The sequence below is a fragment of the Podarcis filfolensis genome (genome assembly GCF_964270895.1).
Source record: "Podarcis filfolensis genome assembly, chromosome: 6".
Taxonomy (NCBI): domain Eukaryota; kingdom Metazoa; phylum Chordata; class Lepidosauria; order Squamata; family Lacertidae; genus Podarcis; species Podarcis filfolensis.
In genome coordinates this window covers 11,963,159-11,986,350 of record NC_139609.1, presented here as the reverse complement: position 1 = coordinate 11,986,350, position 23,192 = coordinate 11,963,159, and the positions used below count along the sequence as shown (strand labels likewise).

The following is a 23,192-nucleotide window of genomic DNA, read 5'->3' as shown; positions in this document are numbered from 1 at the left end:
ACCCCATCCCCAGCTGTCACAATTTGACTGGGACATCCTGGAATTACAGATGACATCCTGGCTTCTGATTGGATCCCGGAATGTCCCAGGCAGAGGGCCTTCTGGGTAGTGGCGCCTGCCCTGTGGAACGCCCTCCCAGCAGATGTCAAGGCAATCAACAACTATTTTACTTTTAAAAGACAACTGAAGGTGGAAGTTTTTAATGTCTGATGCTGTATTGTTTTTAATATTTTGTTGGAAGCTGCCCAGAGTGGCTGGGGAAAGCCAGCCAGATGGGCAGGGTATAAATAAATTATTATTGTTGTTATTATTATTATTAATAATAATAATATCTTTTGGTCTTGTGCGGGACCCAAAGATACTCAATTTTGGCTGCCGCATAAGTCAGGATCCTGGCTGCTGGGAATCATGGAACTGGGAGTGCCATTGTGTTTGGGTCCTGCCTATGGATTTCCTATAGGCATTTGGCTGGTCACTGTGGTAACTAAATGAGCCTTTGACCCGATCTAGCAAGCTTCTTAAGTTTTAACTAAGTGCCACAGTCCATAGCTGTCAACTTACAGATTTGAAAATAAGGGACCAGCAACTTCGAAAATAAGGGATCAGCAGCCACAATAAGGGATTTTCCAAGCACAGGTATGTTCGACTTCTGAGCCCCTCCGAGCCAAAGGCAGAAAGCCCAGCCAGCAGCCAAACGAAGCCTCAAGCGGTGGTTCCCACAGCGCAGCAACCTGGCAAAGGGGATGCAGCAAGGAAAACCACCGTCACCTCTCCGCTGGGAAGCGCTGAGCAAAGGCGAGTCCCCAGGCAATGCGGCCGATTTGATTGGCACAAGGCATGCAAGCTCCACCCCCCAGTAGTTCTCAGACTTCTTATTGGGTGAGCAATGCAGCCAAACAACACAGCTGGAGCCCTCTCCTCCCTGGCCAGCAGAGGAGCTGCTTCCTTTGAAACCTGGGTAATTTAAGGGACATCATCAATAAGGGACAGCAGCGGAACACAGCGCTGGGATAAGGGACTTTCCCGCCAAATAAGGGATGGTTGACAGCTATGCCACAGTCTGTCTTTCCAATCATCCAGGAATAGCTCAGCACAAGCAGCTACAAGACAAATTTCTTGATGTGAACAATGACATACAATCTCAAACGTATTAACTGGTACATCAGGTGCCAGATAACTCACAGCACACAGACCCAACCTAGAATCTCCATACTAGCCCAGAGATGGAAAGAAAACAAAATCCCTAGCAGGGAGGAATGGCAAACCAAGTTGATGGATTACACCAAAATGGCAAAACTGACCGGAAAGCTCAGGAACCAAGAAGACTTAAACTTCAATAAAGAATGGGGGGGGGGGTGTAATATAATTTATCTAGGAGACCACTGTAAGCAGATGGAAACAGTAGCAGGATTCTAATAACAAATAGCAAATATTATGGACAATATGGAGAGAGATAAAATATGGATTATGAAATAATATGCAGTTGAGAAGGTGTACAACAGGACCCATAGAGGGGAAAATGGGAAGTCCAGAGATTCTGGGAAATCTTTAAATATGGATATGTAATTTGTAGTGTTAGAATTTTATACTTGTAAAATCAAATAAAAAAATATTTTTTTAAAAAAAAAAAGAATTTCGAGCTCCAGGCTCCTTGTTCTATCTGACAGCTTTCTTGCAGATCTTGCTACTAACAAACAGCACAAACAATGTTTGGAATGCTAACGACAGGCAGGTAATAAGGGCAGTAACTGCCTTGTCTTAAATGACTTGCTTCCGGTTTAGATTAAAGCTGCCACAAACAATGTCTGTTCTCTATAGCAGATGATCTCAAGAAAGGGTTTTAATTAGGGCTAAGCCAAACCTTTTCCTGTCTTAACTTTCATTTTGAAACTGTCATGCTTCAGGGGAGGGGCAGAAATCTTTACCAAATGTTTGCTTTTCCCCAGTTATGTTCATTGTCTACAATTTTTAAAAGTCACTCAAATAGAATGCAGTGGAAAATTCCACGCAAAGCACAAAGCTATTCTGAATAGGGAAAGAGCTCACTTGTACAACAGTGCCCCCTTATGCCCATAAACGCTGGCTAAATGTGACTTCTAAGAGACATCTAATCTACCCATCCAATAGTTTCTAGAAAAAGATACAATTTTAAAACAGAAAGAAGTGAAAGCAAATTGATCGTCTTCATTATTATTTTTAAAAAACTGATGAACTAGAGACCTTTTCTTTCTTTTTAAATTACATATACATAAGACAAAAGCTTGATAAAATTGACATTAATGGGGATATCAAAGCCATGTGCTTCTCGTGATACTTTGAAAGAACATGCTGAAAGCAGAGATGGCACACTGAGACAATAAGTAATGTTATTATTCAACATGGCATTTTGCAAAAGAGCATTGCCGAGATAGGAAAATGTATCTGGACTTTGTGCAGTGGACTTGTTAATTTTTTTTCAGTTGGAACATATTTCAAATGTCTTCAATTATTATTATTTTATCTGTAACATCAGAAATGCTTGAGCAAAACGTTCTATGTGCATGCCAAAAAGCTGTTTATAGTACATGAGCCAAAGTAATAATCTCTATTAAAAAAAAATGTCTACCCACCCATTTGCCTCAGGCTTATGGCACTTAGTCCAATACAGTGGTACCTCAGGTTACATACACTTCAGGTTACAGACTCCGCTAACCCAGAAATAGTGCTTCAGATTAAGAACTTTGCTTCAGGATGAGAACAGAAATCGTGCTCCGGCGGCGTGGCGGCAGCGGGAGGCCCCATTAGCTAAAGTGGTGCTTCAGGTTAAGAACAGTTTCAGGTTAAGTACGGACCTCCAGAACGAATTAAGTACTTAACCCGAGGTACCACTGTATTCTCTTTAGGTTTCTAGTTGGTTCAGAACAAATTTTGATTATTGTTAAAAGCTTGGCTGAGCTAATACTTTGATTGGCGGTGACTCGATGCAAATGTGTAAAAATTCTAGATCTATTCTCCAGAACTACCAGCCACTCCACTTACCACAGCATTTCCATGAAGGTGAAAGCTTGCGTGTGTTTTCCATGACTTTAGCCAGCCATGGTTCTCAGATATGTGTTTCCTGAATTTCTATTTGAAATGTTTCAAAAAATATGTGGCCAAACACCAGTGATAAAGATAGCATGTTATGCTGGTAATCTAAGCTTAGTTATGAGGTGCGAGTCCTATTCAAACCAATCCACTTACATCACTGGCCGTCATACAGGGACCTATATAAAAAAGGTAAAGGTAAAGGACCCCTGGATGGCTAAGTCCAGTCAAAGGTGACTATGGGGTTGTGGCGTTCATCTCGCTTTCATGCTGAGGGAGCCAGCATTTGTCCACAGACAGCTTTCTGGATCATGTGGCCAGCAGGACTAAACCGCTTCTGGTGCAACGGGACACCGTAACGGAAACCAGAGTGCACAGAAACACCGTTTACATTCCCGCCGCAGTGGTACCTATTTATCTACTTGTACTGGTGTGCTTTTGAACTGCTAGGTTGGCAGGAGCTGGTACAGAGCAATGGGAGCTCACTCCATCGCAGGGATTCGAACAGCCAACCTTCTGATCAGCAAGCCCAAGAGGCATAGTGGTTTGGACCACAGCGCCACCCACGTCCCCTAGAATATGGTATACAGAGACCTATACCATATGAAGAAACCCTTAACCATGTGTTGTTTTTAATACTTTACTCTGAACACAGCTTCTCAAAGAAAAAGAGCATCCCCTACTGGCAGGAAGGCCATCTAGGAGATGAAATAATATGCATTCATGTACAAAGCAAACTACGCAGAACTGTATTTGTCCACAGTGTAACGCAATATTTTTCATTCATTTCATGTATTTATAAGGAACTGGGTTGCCTCGTGGCCTGGCGAGAAAACTACTGTATGGAGCATTTTGGAACTTCTAATTTCTTTGTCTGCAACATCTCCACGGAGGCACCTAAACCTTAAAGTACAAAGGAAGACAAAGGTTTATAATACCGGAGAGTCAATTTTTATATACCCCCACCCCCAAAAAAGCTAAATTTAAAGCCAGGCCTCCCAAAAAGGCACCACACTACTTTGGGAGAAGAGAATGATGCCATTCTGAAAGAGATAAATTCACAGCAATAGCAGCTCATGACAGAAAAAAATGTACTACTTGTTTCTTCCATCGCAAAGCTCAAGGAACCCAAAGGGATGTACCCAAGAGCTAAATTAATATTTGTACTGTTTATAATCAGCAATTAGCTGGATTAAATTAGCTGTTTCAGAAAGTAGGGTTAAGCTCTAAAAACAGCTCTTTAGGAAGAACACACTGAAATGGGCAAGCTGAACTGTTAATGGATAGTTTCCTGTATACAACTACAGTATTTTATTAGCAATCTGACCACAGTGAAATGTTAAAAATGAAAGCAAAACTTCACCATATAGAACCGTTTGCATTGTCTTCTGGGACTATTAGTGGTTACACAGTACTGGCTTAAGATGCAGCTAATTCACCCCATTCCTCAATTTGGTCCAAAGCTGGTTTGGGGAAAAGTGCATCAAAACACAGTATTTCCTAAGAAACAGCAGAACAGATGTAGAATAAAGATGGTGGCTATGTGTATGCTGCTTCCCAACATATTATATAAAAAGTATCTCCCAGGGTCTTATAAGGTAAAGGGACCCCTGACCATTAGGTCCAGTCGTGGACGACTCTGCGGTTGCAGCGCTCCTCTCGCTTTATTGGCTGAGGGAGTCGGCGTACAGCTTCCAGGTCATGTGGCCAACATGACTAAGCCACTTCTGGCAAACCAGAGCAGCGCACGGAAACGCCGTTTACCTTCCCGCCAGAGCGGTACCTATTTATCTACTTGCACTTTGACGTGCTTTCAAACTGCTAGGTTGGCAGGAGCAGGGACCGAGCAACGGGAGCTCACCCCATCGCGGGGATTCGAACCGCAGACCTTCTGATTGGCAAGTCCTAGGCTCTGTGGTTTAACCCACAGCGCCATGATAAAAACAAGCCTCTGCAGGACTAAAAGGAGCAAAAAGAATTCCCCATCACAGTTTATATGGCTGCAAAGGAATATTATGGATAGAAATCTTGCAAGCCAGTTATGAGGACATGTTCTCATCCCCTGGCTCAAAATATGAGACTCATTGCCAACCTCTCCTGAGGCTAGATTGTACACTGTGCAGGACTGCACATAGTATACCCTAAAGGGCAGAAAGACAAAAAGGTTTTCTGAAATATGGCAAAGAGCTTGGGACAAAATGGTACAGCTGGTGTTAAGCTTGCCAGAGTAGGAACAAACACAGCATACCACTGTGACTTTTGCTCAGTCTGAATGAGAAAACACTAAATAGTGGTACAATTAGGAAGATATGTTTATTTCTATTTCTACAGACAACGGGGCATTTTATCCATCTGTCGGTTGGGGTAGGAAAAAAAGAGGAAACACCATTACAGCAAAACTCATCCACTTGGTGAGAATTGCCACGTAAACCATGCTCCTTGAAAAATATTATTCTGAAAGGTATTAAAACTTTCTTCAAACACCTGAAGTTTCCTCCTCGAATTTTTCCTGCTAGTGATGCCTTGTGGAAGAACTGACCACAATATTTAGATCCCATTCACAACTATGACTGGCTCTTTCTTTTCTCTCTTCCCCCACCCTCCCTCTGTTTTCTTCTCAATTATATCTATGTATCAAATCCTTTAAACCTTTGGGAAGCCTGACATTTCATTGGTCCACGCTAATTAACAGAATTTGCTAATTCCTTTATAGTAATCCTCTTACCTGTACAGAGCTATTTCTGTTAGGGTCATCATGATCCTGAAGCCTCAATCTCCTCTCCAGATCTTTCTATCTTTGAGGAGAAGGCAGCTGAGGAGCCACATTTGCCTGAGCGTCAACCAATCAAGGACGTTGGTGGTTACACTGGAGAAACCGGGAGCCGAGCACCTGAGCTGACAAGGTAGATTCCTTTATGTTGTTTTTAATTCACTTGTACTGTACACTTCTGCCAATCTACATAGTCTTTAGAAAGTGTTTTAAGAAGGGGAAGAGGAGAACTTATTGTTGCGCCCAGGGTGGTCTAAACCACGGAGCCTCTTGGGTTTGCCGATCAGAAGGTCGGCGGTTTGAATCCTGGCAAGGGAGTGAGCTCCTGTTGCTCTGTCCCAGCTCCTGCCAACCTAGCAGTTTGAAAGCACACCAGTGCTAGTAGATAGATAGGTACTGGTGCGGCAGGAAGGTAAACGGTGTTTCCTTGCGTTCTGGTTTCCGTCATGGTGTCCCGTTGCGCCAGAAGCGGTTTAGTCCTGCTGGCCACATGACCCGGAAAGCTGTCTACAGACAAACGCCGGCTCCCTCGGCCTGAAAGCGAGATGAGAGTTGTAACCCCATAGTCGCCTTTGACTGGACTTAACCGTCCAGGGGTCCTTTACCTTTTTTTTACCATTTACTCCCAAAACTTATAAATCTTTAGGTTGATGGGTCTTTCTACTAGGAGCAAGCTGCGGATGTTTTTGGTTGTATTTGCATAGGATGAAAGATATAGGGTAGGAAATCCAGTCACTTAAAAGGCAGCTCGGCTGCCCCTTCCCACACAAACACCTACCATCCTTGCTCACAAAGCACATTGACTTGGAAGCTGGATCACTGAAAGACGGTAAGAGTTTTAAGTGAAAGCAAATTCTTAGCAAGAGCACCGGGAAAGCCGAGTTTACCAATTGGCCATTCAATCCATTGTGTGTTAACGTTGGAAGTACCGTATTTTTCGCCCCATAGGACGCACCGGCCCATAGGACGCATCAAGTTTTTTGGGGGGGGAAATAAAGGGGAAAAAATTATTTCCCCCCCAGGCGCTTGTGGTGCCGGCAGCGGGGAGAAGCACTCTTCTCCCTGCCGCCCGCCCTCAGACCAGGTTCAGGGACAGCGGGGAGACGCGCTGCGCCTCCCCACTGTCCCCGGAGCTTGCGGGGCTGGCGCTGGGGCTCTCCCCTCTCACTCTGCAGGCTTCAGCGAAAGCCTGCATTCGCCCTAAAGGACGCACACACATTTCCCCTTCATTTTTGGAGGGGAAAAGTGCGTCCTATAGAGCGAAAAATACGGTAACTCCCAAGGTAACCTCAAGGACCACCACTTTCCGTATAAACCTTCCCGGACTCTGTGATCATCCTCTGAGGCCCTTCTTTGTGTGTCTCCTCTACAAGAGGTCCGGAGGGTGGCAACACAAGGGCCTTTTCTGTAGTGGCTCCCCATTTGTGGAATGGTCTTCGCAGGGAGGTTTGGCTGGCACCTTCCTTATACATCTTTAGGTGCCAGGTGAAAACCTTCCCCCTCAACCAGGCTTTTGGCTAACATCCCATGTCTTTTTAAATGTGTTTGTGGGAGGGATGTTATTGGTTTGGTTTGTTCTTGTTTTTATTATATATTTTGTGTTTGATCTTGTGTTTGTTTGTGTGTGTGTGATTTTTTTTGTTTTGCGATTTTAAATACTCATTTAAACACCCTTAAAATATCAATGACTTCCCTTCTTCTCTTTCCATGGTTCATTTTGCATACCATAAATCCCTGCACATTTTACATAAACTAATTTCTGGAGGTCCACGCCCAGCCTCAGTTTCTTGCTGGGAGGTGGGGCCAGCCCCATTTATAAATAGGGGGTGGAGCCGACAGTAGCCAGGCAGTCGGCTCTGGAGATTCACCCTCCCTACCCTCCCTTAGTGTAATGTTTTCTTGCTTACAGGTTAACTTTTTCTTCCTGTTTAGCGGGCGCTGTTACAGTCTTTGACTGGTTGCTGTTGAAGGACTGGGAAGAAATTTTCCTGCATTGGCAGGTTTTGTCTTCCCCGTAGCAATTTGTCACAACTTTGGCGGTTATGGCCTTGGGTGGAATCCTTTAGTCTTTTCTTCCCTATAATGGGGGTGGGCGTGAAGTGGTGACTCACCCCCCTGCGATGGCGATTCCAGGGTCCCCTCTTAAAGGGGTGATATATAATGGGTGTCACTGGCCATACACGGAAAGGTTGTCAGTGAACTACCCTGCGTGTGGGGATATGGGCTGGGCTGCCTGCTTCACTTATGTCTTGCAGAGCACCCCCATATCCCATTTACCCTGATGAGCCCCAGTTCCCCCCGGCTGGGGGGCTGGGAGGGATACGCGCCCAAGTCCTAAGCCAAGGTCTTCCTATATTCAGAAGTTTAATAAAGTTGTGGCCTAATTTTAATTCCCTATAACGTTGTCAGAGTCTTTATTCCTTCCTTATGATCCCTAGGGGCTGGGGCTGTCACCTCCTGGTCATGTAATGTTTGCACAATTTTCGATCCGCTGAGCCACTGATATAAAATTACGTTGCAATTATAAAAGTCTGATATGCTTTTATTTATACAAATCTTTGTTTGCTGTGGCCTGGTTTGTTAGGTCGGCGCTGCTGCATTTCTTGGAGTGTTACAAAACCACAAGCAACAGCTACCAAAGGCAGCAGATGGTCATCTGCTATACACAGTAATTAAAGAACTTGCCTCAGAAGAGGAACCTGATTCTGCCCCAGTTAGGTCAATGACAGCTTAACCCTAGAATCTAAGTGCATGGGATTCATATATTTGCTTCTTGCTAATTATAAAGCCTTTAATCTCCAATTCAGTTTTGTGTTTGTGTGTGTTTTGCTTTTGGAATTTACATCCAGAGAGATGTAGTTGTCAGTAGTTGTCTGAGATTTGCCAGATATCAAAATTCCCAGACAAATTTGGTGTACGTTGTGGATGTTAACAGTTCCCTCAGTGCGACTTGACACTATTCACTGGTGTATGTCCAAAAGCTGGGGTTATTAATCTTTGTTTTTGGACAAAGTTTGTCAGGTGTTTGACAGCATTTGTTTGATGTTCGAAGTGGGTCAGAGACCTGAACAAAATTGGTGAAACAGCAAAGAGTTTATTGATTACAAAAACGTTCTTGCAAATCTATGCTCTCAAATGTTTGCAAGAACGTTTTTGTAATCAGTAAACTCTTTGGCATGCTCTGGTCCATGGGGTCACGAAGGGTCGGACACAACTAAACGACTAAACAACAACAACAAACACTTTGCTATGCTAAATTGTATATATTCACTGTAACATTTCTTCTGTTCCACTCTCTTTTCTGCACAAGCTGGATTTGTAGGTTTTAAAGCCTCACAAAAACATACAACAGGGATGGGAGGAGTGTGCAAACATGGACAACAATATCTAAGACCACTTTCAAATCTGAGAATATTTGTATCTGTCTTCCAGCGAAATGACTTGCGATCCAATACAGCAGAGAGTACATTACCATTATCAAAAAAGAGAACATGACTAATGCTTGGTGTCTCTTTGGAGAATAACTGGGGAACTTTGGCCAAAAATAAAAAACAGGAACGTCTCTTTCTCACCTGGTCTCAGATGCAAAGGATTGTAGATGTTCAAAATCCCAAATACAAAATGCTTGGCTCCTAGAAATTGCCTTTGGGATCTACATTTCCAGATTCTGGAATAATCCCAACGTTTTCTTTTTAATTATTTGCATCGGCCACTAGCCATAGCAATAAAATAAAATAGAATGGACTGAACACAGAGGTAAAAACTTAACTATAGAAAATACATTTTGGGGGTTTACATCAATAATCCAATAATAGATCTTATTCTAATTGCCCCCACCTTGCAGTTTTTGCTGTCACCTGATCATCTTGATTTGCTAAAAGAAAGGACACAGTAGGAATAGTTGAGCGACCTGGAATGGACAATAGTAGAGGGGTAATAACCTCACTCCTCAAATCTTTATAAACAGTGCAAGCCAGAAGCACATGAGCCAATGACTCAATGCTGCAATGTTTGGATGTGGCATATAAAAACTATTATTAAAATGAATTCAGAAAATATTAAGATGGCACTCATTATTCCCTACTTATCAACATAAGATAATTAGGCACCCTACTTTTCTGCTGAGTAATTACCTAATGGTTTTGTGTGTTTTTTAAGCCATCTTGGAATTTTAACTAACTCCTTTACCTGCCCACAAGGTGTTCAAAACTGCATTATCAGGCGATTCCGTAAGACCTAATTTAACCCATGCCCTCTGGGGCTATTCTTGTGTCTTTCTCGAGACTAAATTTAGAAAGCAGGATTAAATTTAGAATTAATTAAAAAGGAAACAAATGTCCTTGAGCAGAGAAGTTAAGTCTCGTGGTTTTCCATTCAGTGGTGAAAGCCCAAAGCAGTTTTAAATATTAATTGACTCGTTTTACTTTTTTTAACCCTCAGCTTTTAAAAATAAACATAAACCAGAGCAAGGGAGGGGAGGCAGAGAAACCACACCTTTCTCCGTAAGTGGAACACCCCGGACGGCTCATCTTGCGTAAAAACAAGAACAAGGGGAACAAGGGGAACCCTGAAGATGGACAACCTTGGAAATACACTAGGAAAGTTTTAGCAAAGCTAAAAATGGGAGCAGTGACGGCAAACCAGGCGTGGCATTAAATTAATATTCAATGGATAGGTTTTTAAGGCAAATAGCCATTGAGCTAGCAGGAGTGGGAGGTTAGCATACTGAGACGGCAGCAGTGAGCCACTGGAGGTTTTTGCTGCCAGTGTATGACTGTGACGGACATTGCTGGGTGTCCTGAATCCTTTCTTTGGCCCTCCATAGATGGTTGTTGCGGGTGGCGCTGTGGTCTAAAGCACTGAGCCTCTTGGGCTTGCCGATCAGAAGGTCGGCAGTTCAAATCCCTGTGACAGGGTGAGCTCCCATTGTTCTGTCCCATCTCCTGCCAACCTAGCAGTTCGAAAGCACGCCAGTGCTAGTAGATAAATAGGTACCACTGTGGTAGGAAGGCAAAAGGCATTTTCGTACACTCTGGTTTCTATCACGGTGTCCCATTGTGCCAGAAGCAGTTTAGTCATGCTGGCCACATGACCTGGAAAGCTGTTTGTGGGCAAATGGCGGCTCCCTCATCCTGAAAGCGAGATGAGCACCACAATCACATGGTCACCTTTGACTGGACTTAACTGCCCAGGGGTTCTTTACCTTTTTACCTTTAGATGGTTGTTGAATTCTGTCCAAGGAGCTATGTGTATCCATCTTCTCCTTCCTTCCCCCTTCATGAGTTCCAAAACTGTGATGGAGAGGAACATAAGGAGATATGATGCCCTGCCTGTAGAGTTCTCAGGGATGTCTAGGTACTGGAAGGACTGGGAGTTTTGCTGTCTGGGCTACTGGGGCTACTGGGAGTGCTGTGGTGTCCTCTTTGATGGGATGTGTGAGGATGTGCTGGGGGAATGCCACAACCATTGTGAATACATTGGCTACCACCCTCTATGGGTTGCACTGACCACACAGTCCCTGCTTGGTGAGTATTGAAGATGCCAGGAGCGTGTTTAGCTGTTGCTTTTCAACCATTTATATATATATTAAAAATACTTATTTTATGTTTGTTTCCCCACCCCCTTTGCAGGCTGGGCACACACTGGATTTAGTGGCTGGTCTGCGGGCATAGCGGCAGCGTATCTTTGGATCTGGCGTAATGTGAGTACGCTTGTTCCGTCCTTGTTGATACATAAAAATGCAAGAGAAAACAAAAGGAAAACTGCGAAAAAGAAAAAAAAGAAATTGAAAGGAGAAATACTAACACAGATTTTAAAAGGCATAGAATCACAAAAGTGAGGAATTAAGATATATATTCTGGATTCCAATGGTTATTACGATCTATTATTCATTTTTTACGACACTGCATGACTTTTAAAGTCTGTTTTAATGCTTTTTCGCTTCTATTACTTACTTATTTTCTTTCTTTTACATATTACTTTTTCTTAAGCTCTCATCTTTTTGTCTTTGTTATTATTCAACAGTAAAATTGGTCCTATAACATGCAACATTTTTTTCATTTTGGGCCAGAGAAGCTTAAATTAGAATGAATGATTTAAAGACATGGGCATTTGGTGATCTCATATAAAAAAGTTATTTCACTGTAAAATAAAAGGTTCTGTGGTTTTTTCATGATTTTCAACCAAATGAGTTTAAAATGATAAGGTTTTGCATAATTAAAGGGAAAATAGGGTGCTGTCCATTTTTAACAGATTATTAAAGAATAATCAAAAACCAAAGATTTGTCTCAAAAAAAGTTTTGATAGATTTAAACGCAGAGGAAACTATTTTATGTATATTTACCTTAACATTTCCATGCCGTTTTTCTGCACATAAGCAGAAAAACAGAACACTATGCTTCAATCTGTCTTAATGTCAAAGAGAATTTATTTATACACAGCAAAATGTATCAAGTCTCCTAATATTTAATGTAGATGTAATACTGATAATGCTAATTTAACTGACATTTGGAAGCATTTATAAAAATTGAACCTTACTGTAAAAAGTAGCAGGTTAATAATAGTTAATTGTCATGTGTCTGTGCATCAGGGCTCCTGTGTTTCTTCTCCCTCCCATCCTCTCGTTGGTGTCACCACAAGGAGCAGATTAGAAGCTTTCACTCCTGTCCTGGGAAAATTATTGTTAAAGATAAAATAACCAAGCAGATAGAAGAACACACCTTGCTAAAGCAGAACCAGCCTGACTTCTGCGAGGGCAAATCTTCCTTTTTTTTTTCTCCAAAAATTTTATTGGTTTTTACAATATTATCGACAAACAAACACACAAAACAAACAAACATAGCAAACATAACAAACATAAATCATAAGCTTATTAAAAATAACAGTTATTAACTTTGTAAAGCGACTTCCTCATTTCCCCTTGGTTGAATTTCATTGCATATCCTTATAACTGTTTTCCAAATCCCAATTTTTATAAACTTTAACTTGAACATTAACATCTTTAAATCTTCTCCTTATAGTATTGAACATATTATTTTATCATTTAACGTAAATACAATCCTAAGCCCTTTAAATATCTGGAAACTATTTCCAGCTAGTTTGACATAACAAATTTAGCTAAATAATCATTAAATTTATTCCATTCTTCCTGATATTCCTCCTCCTTCTGGTCGCGGACTCTTCCAGTTAGGTCGGCTAGCTCAGAAAAATCCATCATCTTCATCTGCCATTCTTCTACTGTTGGTATTTCTTGGGTTTTCCACTTTTCAGCAACAAAATACGAGCCGCAGTTGTGGCATACAAAAATAATTTAACATCTTTCTTGGGCAATTCCTAACCTGTTATTTGCGAGGGCAAATCTTGTCTTACATGCTTATTAAGTTTCTTCAATAGTTTCAACAAGCAAATCTGGACATCTTCATCTGCCCTACCTGCAATAAAACATGTCTCTCCCATGTCGGTCTCTACAGCCACAGCAGGTGCTGTAACTCTCCAATGGTTTGACTTTACCCCTCAAAGACACATTCTTCCATCATCTCCTGAGACAGACAGATGCTAACGACAGCAACAATAGATAGAGATTGACATAGTATACTTAGGTTTTGAAAAAGCTTTTGACATGGTAAGGCTCCTGAGTAAGTTTAGCAGTCGTGGGATAAGAGGAGAGGTTCTCATGTGGATCAGGAACTGGTAAAGAAGTGGGAAGCAGAGAGGAGGAATAAAAGGGCAGTTTGAGAGCCAGTGTGGTGTAGTGGTTAATAGCAGTAGACTCGTAATCTGGTGAACCGGGTTTGTGTCTCCGCTTCTCCACATGCAGCTGCTGGGTGACCTTGGGCTAGTCACGCTTCTCTGAAGTCTCTCAGCCCCACTCACCTCACAGAGTGTTTGTTGTGGGGGAGGAAGGGAAAGGAGAATGTTAGCCGCTTTGAGACTCCTTCGGGTAGTGATAAAGCGGGATATCAAATCCAAACTCTTCTTCTTCTTCTCCTGATAGAGGGATGTAGAAAGTAGAGTGGTACCCAAAGAGTGGTATTTGGACCTGTAAGTTTTAACTTCTTCACAAATGATCTAGAGCAGGGTTTCCCAAACTTGGGCCTTCAGCTGTTTTGGGACTTCAGTTCTCATCATCCCTGATCTCTGATCCTGCTAGCTTTGGGTGATGGGAGTTGTAGTCCAAAAACAGCTGGAGATCCAAGTTTGGGAAATGCATATAGTTAGGAGTGGACAGTGAGATGGCCACATTTGCTGATGATACTAAATTCGTCATTGCTGTTAAAGCCAAAACAGATTGTGAAGAGTTCCAAAAGGGCCTTTCCAAACTGAGTGAATGGGTAGTAAAATGGTGAATGTGGCTCAGTGTGAAGTGATGGATGTTGGGACAAAAATGTCTTAATTTCACATATATGCTCAGGGACCCAGAACTGACAATGACCGAATAGGTTGGCAGCGGATACCAGATGGATGCCAACCCAGTGTTTAGCAGCTGTGAATATTTTTATTATTATTATTTATTTATTTATTTATACCCCGCCCATCTTGCTGGATTTCCCCAGCCACTCTGGGCGGCTTTCAACAGAACATTAAAAACAGAATAAAACTTCAAACATGAAAAACTTCCCTAAAGAGGGCTGCCTTCAGATGCCTTCTAAAAGTCAGGTAGTAATAAACAATTTCCTTGACATCTGAAGGGAGGGCGTTCCACAGGGCGGGCACCACTGTGGAGAAGGCCCTCTGCCTGGTTCCCTGTAACCTCACTTCTCACAGGGAGGGAACCGCCAGACGGCCCTCGGCACTGGACCTCAGTGTCCGGGCTGAACAATGGGGGTGGAGACCCTCCTTCAGGTGAATTCCATGCCAATTCCATGCATTAGGAAAGAAATAGAAAATAAAACGGCTGATGAAACCATTATACAGATCTATGGTGTGACCACATTTGGAATACCATGTGCAGTTTTGGTGCCTTACCTCAGAGAGGATATTGTAGAGTTGCAGGGGAAAGGTTCAGGAAAGGACCATCAAAATGTTCAATGGGATGGAGTGACTTACCTGTGCAGAACAGTCGTAGTGTTTGGCACCTTTTTGGTTTAGAGATAAGGCAAATAAGATGTGATATGATAGACATTTATGAAAGAATGCATGGCATGGCATGGAGGAAGTGGATAGATGCGGGTGGCGCTGTGGGTTAAACCACAGAGTCTCTTCAGCTTGCCGATCGGAAGTTCAGCAGTTTGAATCCCCGCGACGGGGTGAGCTCCCGTTGCTCGGTCCCTGCTCCTGCCAACCTAGCAGTTCAAAAGCACATCAAAGTGCAAGTAGATAAATAGGTACCACTCCAGCGGGAAGGTAAACGGCGTTTCCATGCGCTGCTCTGGTTCACCAGAAGCGACTTGGTCATGCTGGCCACATGACCCGGAAGCTGTACGCCAGCTCTCTCGGCCAATAAAGCGAGATGAGCGCTGCAACCCCAGAGTCGGCCATGACTGGACCTAATGGTCAGGGGTCCCTTTACCTCTACCTTTACGTAACACATGGACATCCAACAAATGTGGGAAATACGGTACAAATAAAAGAAATTACTTCTTCACACAGTACATAATGGAACTATGGAACTTGGTCCCACAAGAGGCAGTGATGGCCAACAATTTGGATGCCTTAAAAAGTGGATTAGGCCTACTCATGGAAAAGCCTATCAATGACTACTACCTCTACTGTCAAAGGGATTACATACCCAGTTATGGTTGCTGGGAACTTCAGGTTGGCAAAGTGCTGTTGCGCTCATGCAAGCTTCTCATGGACATCTGGTTGGCCACTGTGACAACAGGATTTTGGACTGGGGTGTGCCGTTGGCCTGATCCAGGATGCTCATCTTGCATTCTTACGTTCAACCGACCACTGTTTAGCACCATGTACAAACCTAGTATAGCTGAAGGAGTGTCTCCACCCCCATCGTTCAGCCCAGACACTGAAGTCCGGCTCCGAGGGCCTTCTCATCATCATCATCATCATCATCATACCTTTATTGGCATCACTTACAAACATTCAGAATAAATAGACCAGGGCGATCTCGTCTCCAAAGGGAGAAGAAGAGATTTGCCAAAGGGAAGAAGAGGCGAGCAATCCATTTCATCTCTGTGGGTCTCCATCAAGGGCAGGATCCTGTAGCGTACTTTGGCGACAAAAAATCAAATAGAGGAACTTAGCTACTGTCTTGGTGAGCTCCTGGTCTCTCCACTGTAATAAGAAGTGTATAACCTCTGTCTCTGGTTTCCATGTTGGAATACATAGATGGTCTAAAAATTGTTGACAGAGATCATCACACATTTTACATTTAAGGGCCTTCTGGCAGTTCTCTCACTGCAAAAAGTGAGGTTACAGGGAACCAGGCAGAGGGCCTTCTCGGGAGTGGCACCCGCCCTGTGGAACGCCCTCCCATCCAATGTCAAGGGAATAAACAACTACCTGAAGGCAGCCCTGTTTAGGTAAGTTTTTAATGTCTGATGTTTTATCATGTTTTTAATATTCTGTTGGGAGCTGGCCAGAGTGGCTGGGGAAACCCAGCCAGATGGGCAGAGTATAAATAATAATAATAATTAATAATAATACCCCACCCATCTGGACTGCTTCCAAAGTATTGTTATTATTATTATTGGCTGCTGTTAATCTTAACTAGAGTTAGTTAAATCAAGCCAGCTTCATAATCCATGGTTTGCAATTGGTTTGTTTCTGCTAACCATAATTAAGACTAGCCACAGTTCGTTCAGATTCAAACATAGCAAGGCGACAAGATGTGGTTCGTCAAACCGTCAAATATCCTCCCCCCAGATATGCCAGAAGTTAGGGAGAGTACGTGGGGCTAGGCGCATCCTCATAATGATAAATCAGATTTTTGTGGGTTCAGGGGTTGGCAGAGGGAGCAGAGAATCAGTACTGGGAACTGCCTTTGTGTGAGTCAAATTCCACTTATGGAATATCTGCATTTAGCCTAGGGATTGTGGGTGAGGGTGGGGCAGAATTCAACTCAGTTCGCATTTAAAAACAAACCTGCCTGATTCCCATTTTCTGAAACAGTATGTGAACTGAAATACAGGCATCCTCCGATATTCCCACTTCTCCAAATTTTGCAATGCCATTCTCCAGTAATAAGTACAAAAATACACATACCAGGGTAAAGTGTGCATAAAAATGCAAATAATAATTACAATAGCATACAAAATCCATTATATTAGGGAGCATTGCTATGCAGAAATGTGTATATTATGAAAAATTCACACAAATGTTTATATTAGGAAAAATTACCACTAAAATGTGGGTGAATTTTCATGATGAGTTTTTTTTAAAAAATGACAATCTGATGTGGAAAATGTGGACAGCTCAACTTAATATTGAGAAACTGAGAAAAATGGAAATTGATAGATTCACCATTCCCTGAATTCTAACCCAATATATCTTTGAGAGTCTGATGAGATCTAATGGAAAAACAGTTATTCGTTCCATTATTAGAACCAACTTCCTTTGTTCAAAGGTCTCCAGGGACAGACATCAAAAATCTTTTGATACGCATGCAACTAATTCATTGACTTTCAAGCTTTCTACTCTCAGTAAACCCTTTTCACATATACCAATCTTTAGTGAGAACCAAAGATTGAAAATCTCCAACAGAATTCTTGCATGTTGCTGAGGATTCTGGGATTAGTTCTGAGTACACACTCAGTTCACATGAAATATTAGCCAGGTCAGTTTGCAGTTCTGCTGTGTAAGCTGGGAGTTAGCCTGCACTGACATCCCAACTGGTTGCAGGTTATAAGTGAAGACTCAGAGTTATTATTTTTCCTGGTTTGCAGTGTCACTGAGAACATACATACATATATGGTTTTTCACATTAAAATTTTACAGTTGCATATTGAAATATACTCAGAGTCGCAAAGTGATTTCATGCTCTTTATTCAGCTCATAGTGGTGAGGAGGAATGAATGAAAGTCCTCTCAAGGTATCTGCTTTATATACATTATTTACACAATGGGCTGCACATGATTGGCTAATTCCGGAATTCTACTGTAAGCCAATCAGGTTGTGGATTCACTTCTATCTGGAGCATGATTGGGTGGTTCCTGCCAACCAATCATACTGCTGCATTGTTCTAGGACCAATCAGACTGCTGCATTCTGAATCCTATTGTTCTAGGACCAATCAGACTGCTGCCTTTTGGATCCTATTGTTCTAGGACCAATCAGACTGCTGCAGTTTGGATCCTATTCAACTCAGTACATAACACATATCAAACATACAACATAGAAACAAGATTCCAAAGAATCTATTGGACTTTCTTCCTTCCCTTTGTGGGTCCTATTGTTAATGATTTCCTCCTGCATCTTTTATAATAATCCAAATCTTTTACTTCTCAATTGTGTCCAAAATTCACCATTAAACTACAAGTGTTATTCCAGTCCCACTAATTATTTTTACTGTTTACAATGGTTTTTAAGATAAGTTATCATTTTTCCCCATTCCTTATTAAAATCTTCCTGGTTTCTGATTCTTCCAGTCATTTTAGCCATTTTGGCATAATCCATCAAATTGATCTGCCATTCTTCTCTGGTAGGGAATTTATTTTCTTTCCATCTCTGGGCCAATAACATCCACGCAGCTGTGGTTGCATACATAAATAGTCTTAGAATTAGACTTAGAATTTCTTTCATGGAAGAGCTTCTACCATTACCCATTAAACTTGCTGCTCTTGCTTAAGATTCGTTGATATGCTTCCAAAAGTTCTGACGAGTTTAAACAACACTAAACTAAATTCACAGGACACCTATTTGCCTGACATGTTAAAACGGTGGGAGAGAGACAATGGTAACTGGGATAAGAAGCTGGTTAATATTGCGAAGCCGCAGAAAACGGAGGTTCTATGTTGTTGTTCTTGCTGCCACTAATGCCAAAATAATCACTTTCAACTTTGTTGGCCGAGTTCACATAACTTTTAATGTCGAGTGAAATTTTGACCTGAGTGCATTTCAAATGTTTCCATCATTCCAAAGAAGGAACTGCATTAACTCTGCTAAAGAGGATAGACTTGAGTAAATCCACTAACCCTCTCATCAACCCCAGTGAACTAAAGTGAGGCTGACAGGGTTCTGCGTCAGCCAGCCCAGGTTGACTTATCTTCTTCCCATCATATGACCGGTTTTAATCTGGTATGGTTTTTTTATGCCAACACATCTTGCAACATTTTCAGAGATAACAGGCCACTACAGAGCAACACGCGGTTTTCAGTATGGAGAGACATTTTGTGTTTGTAACAGCTAACATGAGCCACGCAACCCAAAATGGGGAATTGGTGCCAAGTTTGCTGGAATAAAGCTGAATGCGATTTTTTATTTTTCACAAGCTCTAGACCTCAACAGTTGGGAAATAGATAGTTATCACTGTCTTATGTGCTTTTAGGGTGATTAAGCTGGTTCCCAGTTCCCTATATTTAGGCTGCGTGAATAGCCTAAATATAGTAACCACTAGGCTAAAAAAATAAAAATTGTTTTGGCAGAATGTGTAACAGACCCTCCAGGTGTCCCTGTTTTCCAGGGACAGTCCCAGATTTACAAAAAGCTGTCCCAGTTTCTGATTTGATCCCAGAATGTCCTGCTTTACCTTAAGACGCCCCTATTTTCATCGGAGAAATATTAGAGGGTATGTAATAGGATGTCCCTCTTTTCATTGGAGAAAGGTTAGAGGCCATGTCTTCTTGGGTAAAAAATATGGGGGGGGAGAGATATTTTCCCCATGATACTTCAGTGCATGTGGAGATTGCCACATGTAACAATCATATATGTAAGCATTTTGCTGTGTATGCATACAGGCGATTACCCTTACCAAACATTGTCAAAGGAGGGGAATTTGCTGCTGTAAGATGCATGTGCTATAAATTTCATGTGTTTTTCCATGAGGGGAGTGTGTGTTTGTCAACATCCAAGTGTTTTCTCTGTAAGAAAACGATGCAGCTTAAAGTATACATGATAAAGTATAAAGCCCCATATTATTTTCCTATATTATCCTGCAGAAAATCCAGTTTAAAAAAACCCTTGGAAATGGTAAATCTGGAGATCTTGGACAGAGATATAGGCTAGTACAGGCATAGGCAAACTCGGCCCTCCAGATGTTTTGGGACTACAACTCCCATCATCCCTGACCACTGGTCCTGTTAGCTAGGGATGATGGGAGTTGTAGTCCCAAAATGGCTGGAGGGCCGAGTTTGCCTATGACTGGGCTAGTAGCAGCCATATATCCCCCGTAACATGAGTGGCCGCCAGACATTGCTGGACTACAACTCCCAATGTCATTGGCCATCCCATGCTGGCTGGGGCTGATGGGAGTTGAAGTCAAACAACATCTGAAGGGCACCATGTTGGCTACTGTCTAGCTTCAGCTCAGTGTTTTTTCAGGCAAGAAGAGTCTTTCCCAGGTCTACTTGTAGATGCCAGGGACTGAAGCTGAGGTATTTTGCAGGCAATTTACCTGCTCCATCCCTGAGATATTCCCCCTTCCCTTGCTTTACTCTGGTGCCCTGTAGTCCCTCAGGCCTTGCAAAATTCAAGGAAGTAGTAAATCTATATTTCTGTAATTAATTTGCTGCATAGTCAAGATACGTGTCTCTTTTGATGCTAGCCAGTCATTCCTGTTCATACTTGCCGTTCCAGTTTTGCTTCCTTGGGATATCTCTGGAGGCCAAACAGAACAAAACCCAAATCAAATTAATTTCTAATTTCAAACATAGCAATATTGTCTCACCTTCAGAACCACACACCAGAAAAAGTCTCCAAAACCACTCGTTAACTGTCTGCAAACTTTTTTTTGCAATTCATGTTAAACCACATTTATTTGGTTTACCAAACTGAAAGATACAGGGATCGCAATGCTGGCCATTCATATGTCTGCCCTGCTAGCTCATAAAACAGGAGGGACGTCTGATTTTTTACAATAAAAACAGTACAAATGTGTGGCAGGGAACTTTCACACACACACACACACACACACACAAGCCTACTTTCCCAGTCACTATCACTTGAGATGCTTTCCTCACAGTCCACCTCTCTAGCGCCAGCTATGAGCTGGCCTGGTGATGGAGAGGTTACTCACACCTCACCAAACAAGAGGACACAGATTTGTACAAAATTTGCATGTGCTGACTTATACCTAAAGCTGCAAATTTAGAAATAATTACTGTAATTTAAATAGAAACGTAATATTTTCCCCTAGTGGTGCAGGCTGTGACCAGGAGACCTGTGCGCCTAGTTGGTCTGCTCTCCAGGTACTAAGTGGAACGCAGGTGGTGCTGTGGTCTAAACCACTGAGCCTCCTGGGCTTGCCGATCAGAAGGTCAGCGGTTCGAATCTCCGCAGCAGGGTGAGCTCCCGTTGCTCTGTCCCAGCTCCTGCCAACCTAGCAGTTCGAAAGCACAACAGTGCAAGTAGATAAATAGGTACCCTTGTGGCAGGAATGTAAACGGTGTTTCCGTGTGGTGCTCTGGTTTCCATCATGGTGTTGCGTTGCACCAGAAGCGGTTTAGTCCTGCTGGCCACATGACCTCCAAAGCTGTCTGTGGACAAACACCACCTCCCTCGGCCTTAAAGCGAGATGAGCACCGCAACCCCATAGTCCCCTTTGACTGGACTTAACCGTCCAGGAGTCCTTTACCTTTACCTTGTGGTGTAGCTGGGCAGTTTGAGGGCTTTCTTCTCCTGACTGGTGGTTATTTCTCTTTAAACAGGACTTGGATCAGGCAGCCCTTCCAATTGAGTAATATCTTTGTAAAGTAGGGTACATAACCGCCTACAGAGTGAGCTGGTGGAAAGAGTGCTTGAAGTGACAAAATGCAGAGATAAAATTATTCCTTGCTCACTGATGGGCACCATGTGGTGGAAAAACTGCATCCCCTCTACTGCTTTATATTCAAGCGAGGAAGATGTGATTAAACCAAAGTGGTGGCCTTGTTTGGTCTATTTAGCCCCTGAGCAGCTGTGGTGTTTTTAACTCAATGGCACATAAACAAGGGTGCTTCCAGACAGGGTGAGTCTGTTCATTCCAAGTTGATAAGATTCTACTTTTAAAGGGGTTAAGGGGACATAGCCTCTATGGTGTTTGCCCCCCCCCAACTTCTTCTTGAAATTCCCACCACGCAACACCATCTAAAAGAGCACCTGAATGCTTGCTTCCTTCACCTTTAAACTAAAATTACTTGGAAGGAGTAAAGAAGCAAGTTGCCAAGGTAGCTCCCAATGTGAACCGACTCTTCCATCTCTGCCAAGGGTAGAGAGTGCTGGGGAGGTCTGAATTTGCCATGTGAGCTGTGTGTTTTATCCAGTTTTGTCACCGGGCAAAGAAAGAGCAGCTCTGCATTCACAGCTTGAGACTAATTCACTAGGACCCTCTAAAATAACACACTTTTCAATAGTAATATGCTTTTTTGAAGCCAAAGGGACTTTTCAATAAATTCAGGTTGGGTGTGGTCCAACACATACATCCAGTTCCTTGTTTTGAAAATCTCCTTTTTAATTTTTGAAGACTTAGGTTGGCCCCCAATCTAAACATACAACCATTTACAGGGCCAAAATACTGGCTGCGTATGAAATCAAAGGATCAAGTTCTTGTTGTTGGCATCTATCTGTCTCGAGAGACAACAGAGTGCCCTTGCAGGGGTTGAAGTCAAAGAGTTGGAGAATCACAGCACCAGCTGTGGCTGCAGAGACCGGTAACTCGTAATTGCTGCCTCCCGTGTTGTTTTTTGCTGTGTTAGAAGCACGGGAGTAACCTCTCTGGGGCACAAGTCTGGGCGGTACGTACGGAGGTCTTCTTGGCCTCGCTGATGTGGTCCGAAGGAAAGCAGAGCAAGACATTTGGCACCAGCTTGGCCGCAGGAGTTGCTGGAAGGAGGCATACAAGCCAACATATAACTGTCTTAGGACTCCAGTCCAGAATTTTGTAGGGTTTACTTCTTAGCCTTTACTTCTCCCAAAGACGTCCCACAAGGCAACGGATAAAAGGTTTGAGTACTGTCATAGAAAAGGACAGGTCCCCTACTTTGTCACTGTGGGCTGAATGCAATGTTTGTAGGACATCCAGACAGTTCTAAAAAACTTGGGAAGCTGTGGTTCCTGGAGGTGTATACATCATATGTGGTCAACTCAGGGTTGAAATGCATCAATGTTTGTTTGTTTGTTGAACTTATCAGTTGCTCGTCACCCAAAGGTCTCCAAACAACTTTCAGTGAAGAAAAATATAGACAAATACATAGTCACACCTAGGTAAAAGTAAAGGTAAAGGGACTCCTGACCCATAGGTCCAGTCGTGACCGACTCTGGGGTTGCGG

General features: G+C 42.6%; 1 protein-coding gene across 2 annotated transcripts in view; it reads left to right on the top strand.

The window, feature by feature from the left end:
- Window positions 1–3,748: 3,748 nt before the first annotated feature.
- The window catches only part of PDC (phosducin), a 28,119-nt gene continuing 8,675 nt past the window's right edge, over window positions 3,749–23,192 (top strand). Inside the window, exons 1-3 of one of the 2 annotated variants that reach the window (XM_083620122.1) lie at window positions 3,749–3,830; window positions 5,852–5,969; window positions 11,467–11,537. The gene's annotated coding sequence lies outside the window, so the exon portion shown is untranslated. Of the gene's footprint in view, window positions 3,831–5,851; window positions 5,970–11,466; window positions 11,538–14,444; window positions 14,492–23,192 lie in introns of those variants that run through there. The other variant, XM_083620123.1, reaches the window with a different exon arrangement.